We start from the raw sequence: 13,475 nt of genomic DNA on the forward strand, positions 1-13,475 counted from the left end.
AGTATTTTCAGGATCTTCTGTTCTTATTTCAGATTTCCAGCATCCTCAGTATTTTGCTTTTGTATTGGAGAGATTTATTTTACTGTTTCGCTGTTATGTATCACATATCAAGTCATGCCATATGCAACTAAAACTATTAGCGTTAAATGTTTTACAAATATAAAGTTTATAAGATTGTTATGTTTTGGGAACTATCTCTTTAATTTAAGGTAAAATAGGGGAATGAAGGGGTCACGTGTTCTGCTCTGAATTCTGCCTGGCAACAAGCCTCAGTGATCTGGTTGCTATGATGACAAGCCAAGAGACTTGCTGAGAAGGTGGAAGATTTTCACACTTGTGGACAATGGCAAGCACATCTGTGCTAACTGTTAGTCTCCAACTTTCATATGGAGGTATTAGGAATGTCAGGTTTTATAAATATACTTTAAACTGTCTATTCAATTCCAAGCTAAAATGGAGTTGGGAGTCTAGAAGTTAGCTAATTGGCATTTCTACTTAAATGCAAGGCCACTGATTCACATTGTTAAGGAAATAGGCTTTGGGAAGGGAAGAGTCCACAGCAAGTCATTGTGGTAACCGGGTACAGGGTTTCCATTGTATCATTGAACCACACAGACCCAGGTGAGTCTGCAAGAATCTGAGAGAGAGACACAGCAGGAGGTAGTGCCAACTAGTTCTGCAGCTGAAGCAGAGAAAATACTGACCACACAAATGTGACTGGGAGTTCACGTTCAGATTGAAGAGATGAGGAATGTGAGGATTTAAAGGACCCTGCAAGATTTACCCAGCCTGGGCTACATAGAACGAATCCCCAGTGTAAACCTCACAGTGAAAATGAGTTCTGACATTAGAATCAGCTAGGAAAGGAAAAAGGAAGTAGGCCATTGGGAGCAAAGAATAGCTTTAGACTGGTTCTAGAAGAATAAGGTTTCTAATTAAGAGAAAGCGTAAAGTATAACCATGCCATGGGTTTGTCAGTTGTGTTAAAAGCCACATGGGCGTTGTTTACTGTAATTTAACGTATAAGTTTTCCATGAAATCGTGGTTAGCCAATGCTGCTATCAGTTTGTTTGTTAGAGTAAAAGTCTTAAAACGTGAAATCTTGTCATGTGATCATTCCAGTCAGAAATTGGAAATTCAAATTTCTTTTGAAAAGTTATTGAAAATTTGAAAATTTAGATATAAAGACATCAGGATGTTCCCTGCAATTTTGGAGATGATTTAAATATTTAAAGTTCTTACAGCCTTATATAAGAAAACTAAATCACAGGCAAATCTCGACACAGTGAGGAAATTCACCCATATCTGTCAGGTGTCTCTTTATATGGATAAATGTAGTGTTATGCATTAGTCAAGGCAGCACAAAGCATGTATTCACCATGTGGCTTATACCCATGGCTACTGAGGAGAAAGACCTGAGGTCATTGTGCATGAGCCACTGAAGGTCAAGTTGCCAGTTATGTGAGCCTACAACAAAAACAAATTGAAGGTTAGAATCGAAAACTAAACAAACAACCCTGTATATCAAAGCATGATTAAAACAACAAACAGTCTTCACTCCTCACCCACTCCATTCCATCCCATGCTCCCCACCAACCCCTCCATAGCCCAATGCCAACTTAGTGGCAACTCATGCCAACTCATGCCTCCCACCCATTCTTTGCCCTTACACTTAAAAGCCAACTCAGCCAGTATATATTATTGGCATACCTCAGGACTAATGATGAGTTTAAATAAAATTCTTAAGCACCTATTGATGTTTCCACTATTTAAAATAAACACTCTAATTGATAAAAGCTCATTTACTACATTTAAATTCCTTCAACCACTTAGTCCTTTATAACAACAATCATTTGTATTTTTAGCCCCACTTCAAAAAACTTTAAAAGCACTTGGAGGTGTCAATTAAACTGTGAACTGACAGGCACTCCACGGTGACAACGATAGGTTGGGAAATGAGCCATGCGGCACTAATCCTGGAATGATAACCCTCAGGGTTCTGTCAACAAACAGAGTGAAACAACAAACACTGATATTTTTCAACACTGCAGTTAGATTTTTTCTAATATCTAAAGGACAGGACACTTTAATGCCTTGAGCACTTGACAGTTCTTTGACAGTTCTCTTGACAGTTCCAATGTGTTAATGCACTTTTTGTGTACATTCATGTCCACTTTTAACAATTCCAAAAGGTGTCAGACCTCTTCTAAAGGTGTCCTGGGGCCATATCCAAAAGAGTATCTTACCTCTTGAAAAGGGTGCCCTAACTGTCCAAAGAACTCCAGCAGCTTTAGACCTCTCCCAGGTCTAACGTGCGTAAGTCAACTTTTGGAAATCCCATGAGCCAAAATTGGACTTGACTGAGGCTGCTGCACTTTAACACGTGCAGTTGCCTCCATGAACCATGGGTGTACACATTGAAACCTGCCCCCATTCCACATACCACCACCACCCCCTGCATGGTAAAAATGGCAGAGGCCAGGTTTGAGGGCAGAACTTCCGGATCTTGGCCTCCAGCACCATTTTTGCAAAGACAGCGAGACTCTCTGACTGTGCAAAAGTTCTGGCCATTGTGCTTTGTTTTGATTTCCACATGTTGGGTGATATAAATGTTCTGAAAATATTCAGAGGAGATTGATACTTTGTTTAAAGGCACTCGATTATCATGATAGGCTTAGAAAATTGATGTGTTTTTTTTAACTCTCAAAAAGCATAGACTTTAAATAAATATATATATGAAGTTGGTTTTTCATGGTTAAGCAATTTGAGTTAGACAAGACTGGCCGCATGGATGTAACTTCTTATGTGTAGGACTTAGAGTTAGGTGTGAAAAAATGTTCTCTTCACAGAGAGTTGTTGATCTTTGAGACAAATTGTTGGCACATGCAGTGAGAGCTGGGTTTTACTGCAAGCATTCAGGTGGAAGCTGGACAAGTTTCCTGACCTGCAAAACTACACAGAGAGGAAAGTTGGATATCAGGGTATGTATCTCACAGTTACCATTATCTTATAGAGCTTGTTTGTTTGTCTTTGAGGGTTGGAACCTAGGAAGGAAATAAGAACATAGGAGCAGGAGTAGGCCATTTCCCTTCAAGCCTGTTCCACCATTCAATAAGATCATGGCTGATCTGCTTTTGATCTGAGCTCCACTTTCATGTTTGCCCACCCTTGATTCCCTTGCCTATCAAAAATCTGTTTAACTCTGCCTTGAATAAATCCAAAGAACCAGCTTCCACTACTTTTGGGGAAGAGAATTCCACCAATCACCAAAGACCAATCACCCATTGGGAGAAAACGTTTCTCCTCATCTCTGCCTTAAAAGGGAGACCACTTATTTTTAAACTATGTCTGCTAGTTTTAGTCTCCCCCACAAAAGAAAACATTGTATGGATCAACCTTATCAAGTCCCCTTGGGATTTTATATGTTCTTCCAAACTCCAATAGGTATACTTCATAAGGCAACTTTTCTTCATAAGCCAAAATCTTCATCTCAGGAATGAGCCAGTGAATCTTCTCTCAACTGCTTGATTAGTAATTATGGGCAGAATCATCCTAGGTTTGCATAAGTGTGGTATCAGGCGGATAAAACAATGTTTTACCCACTGCCTGCATTGGTGGGTTTTCCCACCATATGATCCCAAAACTGCCAATTTACTTATGCACCCCCCGGAAACACGCTGTTTCTATGGTGGGCAGGCTCTCATTCGCCCGCCATGCCATCACTTCATCACTTCATCAAGCCAGGAGCCTTATTTAAAGTCCAGCTGCACGCGTCACATCTCAGTGCGTCCAGCCCATGACAGCTGCAGGGAAGATATCCACAAAAGGCAAGAAGACTGCAGCCCCTAGGTTTAGCGATGCATCACTGGAACACCTTTTGGACTCTGTGGAGGCCTGCCATGATGTCCTCTGCTTCCACTTTGGCCACAGGATGGGCAGCGGCATCACCAACCAGGCTTGGGAGGCAGTGGCAGTGGTGGGCAGTGCCAACGTGCTTCAAAAGAGGACAGCCACCCAGCGCCACAAGAGGATGATTGGTCTCCTTCGTTCTGCCAGGGCAAATCACTCTTCTCATCACTCTCAACTCACACACTCATAAACCCATCATACATCCGCAAGGATCTCACTCACTGCTGGTTCAAGGGACATCACCATCCACTCTCTCACACTCATCATCATTGTCCTCATCTTGTCCATGCAACCACTCACCACCCACACATGCCAGGCATACTTAATACCTGGCCTGGCAAGCATCCCAGTTACAGTCTGTCCATCTCTATTCATGCACCACAAGCTGGCACAAAACAAGAGGGAGAGGTTGCAGATTGGTGGAAGAACGCCTGAGATCAAGATATCATGGACTTTGAAAACAGCCATCCAGCTGCATGGCAATGATCTGGACTGGTCCTGTGCTGATGGTGAGGTCGGCGGTGCTCTACCAAGTGAGGGTCCAGCAGTGCAACATCCATCAAACAACCATGCTGTGACTGATGTGTCCTGTTTCATAGGCCACTGCCATGCACTAATTATCTCTCCTTGATTCCACAGCCACTTCGGGGAAACAGTCGATGGACCCAGGGCCCTGGGCCTCCAATCAAGCCCAGAAGAAACCTCTGAAGAGGAAACTGAAGGCACCCTCCTTGAAGGCCCGTAACAGCGCTCACCCGCATGCTCCACCAGCGCAGAGAAACACTCCTCGGTGGGACCTAGCTTTAGAATAGTCTCAGGGTCACAATTTTGTGACCACTTTGCACTGTCTGATCCACAACAGGCGGAGGCAGGAACTTCCCTAATGTCCGGCACTCAGGGAAGCCAGAAATTTGCTGTGTTGAGTCAGATGACGAGCCTCTGGACTCAGTCATGTCACAGTTGCTGGACCTGCAAAGGCAAGCTCGGGAACATCAGGGAGGGATGTCCGCTGCACTCCTCGGATTGCAAGGCATAATGGAGGAGTACGTCTGTCTGTGGTGATTGCACCGGCATGCCAAAGCACCGAGGTCAACACTGGTAAGATGGCGGCCGCCATGGAGACCTTAGTCCAGGACGTCATTCCTGCACTGCTGCGCGGGCTCAACTCCATCACTGATGCCATAGTTGGCCACCAACTGTGTATACACAAAAAGGGTGCCAGGCAGCTTGATCTCACTCCAGCTGCCACTTCTCCTCAAGGAGTCAGCCTGGGGCCCGCAGGCACCCATAGGAAGGAGGAAGCAGTTGTAAACCCCAGGGCTATCTATCCAGGTGACTCTGGGAGTGTCCAGCCCATCCAAATTCCCTCTCTTGTGACCTCAGCAGCTCCAGGTCCACAGGCTGAGGAGGGTGCCACAGACATACAGCAGGACCCCAAAAACAGGCCAGGGCCCTCCAAGTCTCAGCCTTCCAGAAGACACCTGCCAAGGTCATCACAGACAGGGCGTTGCAGTCAGCAGACTGCCTCCACCTCCACTGTGGATGTACGGGGAGCACCAAGACGTAGCAGCAGGGTTAGAAAAATTAAGAAGATGTAGATGCATATCCTGGGAACGAGTGTTAATCACTTGCATATACTGTTCACTATTTTCAACAAACTCCCAAGAATATTTCCCTACCTATGGCTCCTTGTTCTGTTGAGTTTGTTCTTGTCACTCAGATGTGAAACCTTTCTACACAAGATAAAGGCAGGTGGCTCATTCCAGGGCCTCTTCCCTGTGCTCTGTGCAGCCTTCAGACCAAAGTGATAGTCTGGCCTCGTACCCCCTGGAAACATTACAGATGCCTGCACCTCGGCAGTGCTGGTCATTGCTGCCAGAATGTAGTGGGCAGGCGCCACAGAGTTCTCTCATTATCCCTGTGTGCTCTCAGCACCTTTAAGGTGGGGCTGGCCCCCATCTCTTCAGCATCTGTGACTACTGAAGCTGTGCTCCTGAAAAGCTCAGGTGCTGAAGGCAGACAAATGATCAGATGCTTCTAAAGTTTTATAGCTGCATCTCTGTGATATGACCCTGATCACAGAGCGCAAGCGATCTGCCCTCTGCCAGACAGGAGTCAGATATTCTCAGATGCTATGCGAAGATCTATGGGGTGTCCTCACTGCATATCATTGCATCCTCCTGCAACAGAGCGACTATTAGGGCTTCCACTGTATCTCCATGACAGGAGAATTCTTACAGAGGGTAATCATGCTGCCATAAACCAAACTGGAGTCAAACGTTCACAAATGCAATGTGAGGATCTATGTGGTCACCTCACTGCATGTTGTCATCATTCTCCATAAATCTAGCAGCTATAAGAGCCTCCCCAGTGCACCTGCCTTGTCTAGCCAGTGCGAGGGCCTCATCCCCATCATCGCCGTCTTCAAGGACCTCCTCACCCTCATCCCCATCGGCATCCTCCTTATCGGATGAGTTGTCCAGCTCCTCCATCTCCTCTTCAGCTGGCTCGTCTCCCTGCTGGAGCACCAGGTTGTAAAGGGGGAAAAAGACGACCACCATGTGTGATTCTGTGGACTATATTGCAAGGAAACACCAGACCAGTCCAGGCACTGGAACCTCATCTTCAGCATCCCGATGGTCTGCTCCACCAAGTTGCAAGTTTCAACTTGGCCCTTTTTATACCTTTGCTCTGCTGAAGTCTGAGGCCACCGCAGAGATGTCATCAGCCACAGCCTCTGTGGGTAGCCCTTGTCCCCGATGAGCCATCCCTGCAGCCTCGGTTGACCCTGGAAGACTCCAGGGATCTGTGACCGACTGAGGATTTAGGTGTTGTGCACACTCCCTGGAAACTGTGCACACACCTGCAGGATGCACTTTTGGTGGTCGCAGCTGCACATTCAACAAGTGGTGCCCCTTGCAGTTGACGTAGTTCACCGTGTGTTGCGAAAGAGATCTGTGTGCCATGTGACTGCAGTTGATCTCACCCTGCACCTGTGCGAAACCTGAGATCTGGGCGAATCCAATCCCATTTGTATCCTGGATCTCCTGATCCCAAGTGAAATGTACAAAGTTGTGTGCCCTCGCAAAAATGGCATCCACTACATCACGGATACATTTGTGGGTGGAGGCTTGTGAGATCCCATGGAGAGCATCTGTAGAGCCCTGAAGGGAGCCACTGGTGTAGAAATGGAGCGCAGCTGTCACTTTCACAGCCAATGGCAGTCGATGCCCTCCATGTCCCCGTGGTGCCAAATCCTGCAGTAGCTGGCAGATGTGAGCGACCAGTTCCCTAGACTTGTGCAGTCTTTGGCAACACTGGTTTTCGGTCATCTGCAAGAATGAAGGGCAATGTCTATAGATCCTGGGTGTCACTGCTCACTGTGGCTCTTGGGCAGCTTGTGCGGGAGCCCCCTCTGCTCCTTCTTCCTGAGATTGCTACTCCTGTCTCAGTCGCTCTCTCCTGCATTGCCTTCACTCTCTGTAGGCCATCAGGCACAGAGCTGGTTCACCGGGCTCTATGATCCTGCTGTGCTCCTCCTGCAGGATGAAAGAGAGAGACACATGGGTTCACATGGGTGTACTAAGAACCTGTCCTGTTTAAGTGTGAAGCCCCCTTAATGATTCCCAGAGAATGCTGGCCACCACTTGGATGGCCAGAGATTAGTGCACTGCATGGCTGCCCAAAACCCCACCACCTCCGCCATACTCCAGCCAACCGGTTGGCGGCAGCTTTGCCCATTGGACTGTATGCTGTGCTCTCACCTCAGGTGCAGGCATTCTCCTAACCCACACTGCAAGGCTGTACTGTTAACTTGCACCATAGGGTAGACTGGAATGTTGACATTGCAATGGGCTTTGAGCATCTCCAGCAGTGACTGTTCCATGGCTAGCTTTAGCGAGGAGATTGTACAATGTGTGCAGTCGTCCAACTGTTCTACAGTCAACTAAAATGCTCATGACTTTTCATTCTAGTGCCGGGAGTGTGAAAAGCTCTGGAGCACTTGGCAGCACTTTGATGCATCTGTGTTGCTTGAGTGGGCAGATAAGCTAGAAGCCCAAATCCAATCATATCAATATGGCTGTGCCTGAACTGTCCCAGCTGTCCCTATGCGTGGCCACTTCCCTCACCCATCCTACTATGTGTCCTGAATGCTTGCATGCTATATTCAGCAGCAGGTCTGCCCTTGCCCTTCCCCTTTCCTCTCTAGTCACCTCAATGGCAAGGCTGCCCTTGAGCCCCCCCAAATGCTCCTCAGGCTTGAAGTTCAACAGGAGACCGTGGTGAACACTGCACCTCATTGCTGTGTACTCACCTCCGAGTTCCCCTCAAAGTGCAGCCCACCAAGTGCACACCTTTTATATGCTGTCGTGAAACACCTTGGTGTGCTTTTCCACTGACGTGATGGATGATCCAGTGGGTGAGGGCAGCGATTCCAGCAGGCTGGCCAAATAATTATATGCAGATATATTACAATGAGGTTCCCGCATCTGATGGCGGGAAATGCAGCCCGCTGTCAGTGGGCTGAGCAGATGATCGCAAACTCGTTTCACGCCTTCATGAAACTGGTGGCGCCATTTTGTCCACTCATGCTACCAAACAAGCTCAATACAGGTGGAGAAAACCCAGCCTTTGTCTTTTTTTAAATAAGGAGACCAAAACTGCACACAGTATTTCAAATATGAACTCACCAAGGCCCTGTAAAGCTGTAGTAAAACTTCCCCACTTTTATATTCCATTCCTCTTGCAATCAATGCCAACGTTCCATTTGCCTTCCTAATCACTTGCTGTACCTGCATACTAACTTTATGTGATTCATCTGCCAGGACACCTAGATCCTTCTGCACCCCCAAATTCTGTAATTGCTCTATTCTTCCTGGTAAAGTGAACAAGTTCACATTTACTCACTTTATACTCCATCAGCTAAATTTTTACCCAACCTGTTTATATCTATTTGCAGACTCTCTATTTCCTCTTAACAACTTACTTTCCTACTTATCTTGGTGTCCTCATCAAACCTAGCTACCATACATTTGTTTCCTTCATCCAAGTCGTTGACACAGGTTGTAAATAGCTGAGGACCTGGCACTTATCTATGTGGCACTCCACCAGTTATAGTTTGCCAATCTGAAAAAGACTCATTTTCCCTACTCTCTGCTTCCTGTTAGCTAACCAATTGTTATCCATGCTAATGTGTTACCCCCTATATCATGTGTTCTTATCCTATGTAGTAACTGTGAATGTGGTACCTTATCTTTTGGAAATCCAAGTACACCACACCTATTGGTTCCCCTTTATCCACCATGAAGAGGTTGGAGAGAAATAGACTAAAGGTATAGGGCAAAAAATGTGCCATTGCAAATGAGCTAATCTGACCAGCTAAAGTGAAGCCAGCTTATTTACATAATTTGTTGGTGTTTGGCACAACTCTCATGACACCTGGGAATACCAGTGCTATATAGTCAGGCATCAGCAGCCAGAGGACTGTTGCTAATTGTTGTTTTGCAATGCCCTGGGAGGGGGTGCTGGGGGACAGGGGTGCAGGGTCACCATGCACTGGGGTCGGGGCCACAGCATGACTTTTTTTCAGTTGAAATGGTAGCTTTCCCCTCAACATATGTTCTAATCAGATGTAATTGGGGTGAAACCCTGCCCAGACACTTCATCCAATGTTGTGATATGACAACTTCCTTTGCTTGGAATTTTAGACTAAATCAGCCTCATGCAAATCTTCTGCTCAGGCACCTTTGTGCTTGTTAACCCACACTGGGGTATGCTGATCAATGAAGGCTGTGGCCGGACAATATAAAAACAAGTCAAACTGATTTGATACCTAAAACAGTGGATGTGGAATAGTTTAGAAGCATCAATAATTGTTGATCAATCATGACAGGTCCTTTCCTACTTTGACACTGGAGAGTGTCTGTACCTAAGACAGCAGGGAGTAATAGTGGCAACAGCTGATTGCAATGAAAAATGCGACTTTGCAAAATCTGGACAGAGGCAAAAAGAATCGATGATGAATTTTGTAGAATTGACAGAAACTTTCAAAGTGGGTGGGGGCACAGATAGAAACCCATTTCAATTGGAAAACATAGTAATTCCATGGCCTCCGATCCTAAGCATGGTGGCCTACACCCTCAATTCCTCCCATAGTAAAGTGGGTGGGGGCTAAGATTGATGATTAACTAACAACAGTGAAAACCCTGAATGGTTTTACAGCCTGGTTAAACAATCTTTATTTTGATAAAAGAGTGACGATGTATACCTGGAAACCTAAAATGAATCTAACTGAAATTAAGAACAGTGTGACTTAACACCACTCTGATTCCTTATGCACATTGAAGATGGAGGGTGTGGGTTCATGCTTAAATTGATTGAAAGTGAAAGTTAAGGCTATTTCCCTCACTTATGCTGTGGATATTGCTGCAGTGAATGATTCTCATTCAGGTATGGCCAGCAACAATAAGGATATTGCATTTTTTTTTGCAATAAAACTGGTCCAGAAATCAATATCAAGAAGACCGCAAGGTTTCATTAGATACATAAGAATGAGTCAGTCTTGTATAACTCCAAGGCAAGTTGGTCCCTGAGTAAAGGAGAAGTATGTTACATAATCTGCAGAAATAAAGGGAGAGAATGAGGATGGCATCAATCAACCCAGAAGTCTGAGAGAACAATGAAACTATTTGCGGCACAAGGGAAAGAATTTAAAGTAACTCGGAGAGAGATATATCAAAATTGGTAGAAGTTCAAACTATAAAAATGGAAAAAAAATAGTTCAAGCAAGGCTATGGTCAATAATACTTTTTCTGGAAGATAGAATTTTGAATAAAGGCTAAGTTTTAATACTAATTTGCAGTAAACTGGGCTTATTAAAACATTATTTATCCAGTTTAATATGTGTACAACAACATCCCATGATAGGCCACATGCTGTGAAGGTATGGGTGGATATTGGAATCAATATCACACAATTTGTGTAACTGTTTGAACAGGATATCAGAATGAAGCATCATAAGAAAACCCTGACCAGTAGCACTCATATTTTTATTTGCTCTTAGGGTGTGGTGACTTTGGCATGATTCCATTAATTACTTTTACCAGGAAATGCCAGCATGGCTTCTTGGAACAGCAGCGTTATTTCACAGGACACTTTCAGAGACATTAGGATTAGAGACTGAGTAGAGGTAGCAGGTTTCTTTCTCCAAAGAGCTGTATTTTTGATGATAATCCAACATATTTCACACTCATTTTCTAACCAAAATATTGACAGATTATTTCAAAAGATTTTGGAATCTAGAGACAAATGATATTCAAAAAACTATTTTGAATTTGTGAATTTGTTTGGGGGTATGTTTCACCTTCACTATCTAGGCAGTAATCAGGAAAGTTCTTCCTCATTTCTCAGGGGCAGGGCTGGGTGAAGGTTTCTCTCAGGCATTGATTCTCTGCCTGTTATGGTGTGGGGTGGTTGTACAAGTTAGATTTCCTGACCAACCCTTGGAACAGAGGTTGAGGAGTGGGAAACCAGGCAGGTCACGTTCATTGCACTTCATGGTTGTTTTATTTCCATGCCTCAGTTTTCTACCCCATGCAGGATATTGGTGGAGTGCAACAGGTTGACTGTTCTGTCCAACCACCAACTTTGTGTTGTTTGGGAGGGAGACTCTGATGCAATACCAGGCCAGACTTTGTACTTCATGGATGCTGTGTGTACTTTACTGTGGCAGGCTCTGTTCACTGCAGAAAGTGAGGAGAGGAGCATTTGATTTTCTTCTCAGCCTTTATTGGGTGGGGGAGATTGGTTGTGGTTTCAAGGGGTGCATCATTCCAGTGAATGCTCAGCAAGGTGTGTCTTTGCTGGGCCTGGGACATCGTGTGATGAGTATATTAGCGCAAACACTTATTTGACTGTGATTGAATCACTGGAAAAGGAAAAGCCTGAAACAGCACTTTTCTTCAATCATGTTATGTTTTAAGGTGAGTGGTAGGAAGGTGGACATGATTGTTTATACCATGATTCAGGATGCTGGAAATGATTTTGCTGATTGCTCTTTTAGTAATGGCTATCAATGGCTCCTGCTTTGACAGACTAGATTGAGGTTTTTTTTAACTACCATCACACTTGCCCAAGGACAGAAATTCAATAACAGTGCAATAGTCAAGAATTCTTTCTTTTAAGTGGTGCCGCAGGAAGGAGAGCATCATTGCCAAGACTGAGTGTGAGGAAACGGCTTTGCACCTAGTATTACAAGGCAGGCACTTAATATTGAAAAATGGCAATCACAGATACTCCAGGTTAATGTTGACTCTTTGTAATATATTTTTCTATCAAGATAGCATGATAGGAAATTTTAATACATCTTAGAACAAGATTTGCAGACCACTAATGTTTACATTCAAAAAGATTTGATTTTAATTTAACTCATCCAGGCTCCTTTGACAGTACCATCTAAATCATGACCTCTACCATCTAGAAAAACAAGAGCAGCAGACACATTAAAACATCACCACCTGTAACTTCCTTTCCAAGTCACACATCATCCTGACTTGGAACTATATAACAATTCCTTCACTCCCTCCCTAACACACTATGGTTACACCTACACCACATGGACTGTGGCGGTTCCAGAAGGTGGGTTAGATCTTCCTGCTCAAGGACTATTGCCTTCTCAAAGGATGGGCAATAAATGTTAGCCCTGCTAGTGGTGCTCACATCCCAGGAATGAATAAAAACAAGATGAAAAAATTCCAGATAAGCAATTCCCAGTGTTATTTTGGCTTGTTACAATGGCACAATAATGTTAAGCGACTGCCAAGTGTGGCAAAAATAATAATGCAAGAACGCATCATGTTGCAAATGTAATAACATTTTGACATAGCTAGGATCTAAGGAGTAAAGACTTTCCCTGAAGTTTCATGAGTGGGTGGGATTTGTTCAAAGTCTTGAAAGACCATTATAATCTATGCAGGCTACTTCTATAATCTAAGCATACTTTGGAAAACTTACTAGATTCTCAGAAAACAAAAATGACTTGATGAAAAATGTTCAGTCCAATTCAAAAAAACAGAACAGAACAAAATACAATTCTCCACTTCTGCAAACTTTGCTTCAGGTAGATTGTTGCTTCAGCTACAAATAGAGACTGAAAAATGTACGGAGGCCCATCAATTCACAATACTGCTTGAAAACAGTTTAAAATGCTACAAACAAATTTTAAAATTTGTAAAATATCTCATGCATGTTTTATGTCATATAATATGCATTAAGAACCTGCAGCTTATGGAAAATAAAATCTCATAAATTAGCCATACTTTCAGTGCTAATAAATTCAGGAGTGTAGAACATAAAAAATTTGAAAAAATATTGGCAATTGAAATCAAAGCAAACCCAAAGACATTTTGTACATTCATAAAGGGCAAGAGAATAATGAAGGAAAGAGTATGGCCTATTGGAGATCAAAAGGGTAACCTGAGGTGGAAGACATGGTTCTTAATGAGTACTATGCATCAGTCTTCACAGGATAGCAAGACAATGCAGACATTGTACTTAAGGAAGAGCAT

The sequence above is a fragment of the Carcharodon carcharias genome, chromosome 1 (genome assembly GCF_017639515.1).
Source record: "Carcharodon carcharias isolate sCarCar2 chromosome 1, sCarCar2.pri, whole genome shotgun sequence".
NCBI classification, from domain to species: domain Eukaryota; kingdom Metazoa; phylum Chordata; class Chondrichthyes; order Lamniformes; family Lamnidae; genus Carcharodon; species Carcharodon carcharias.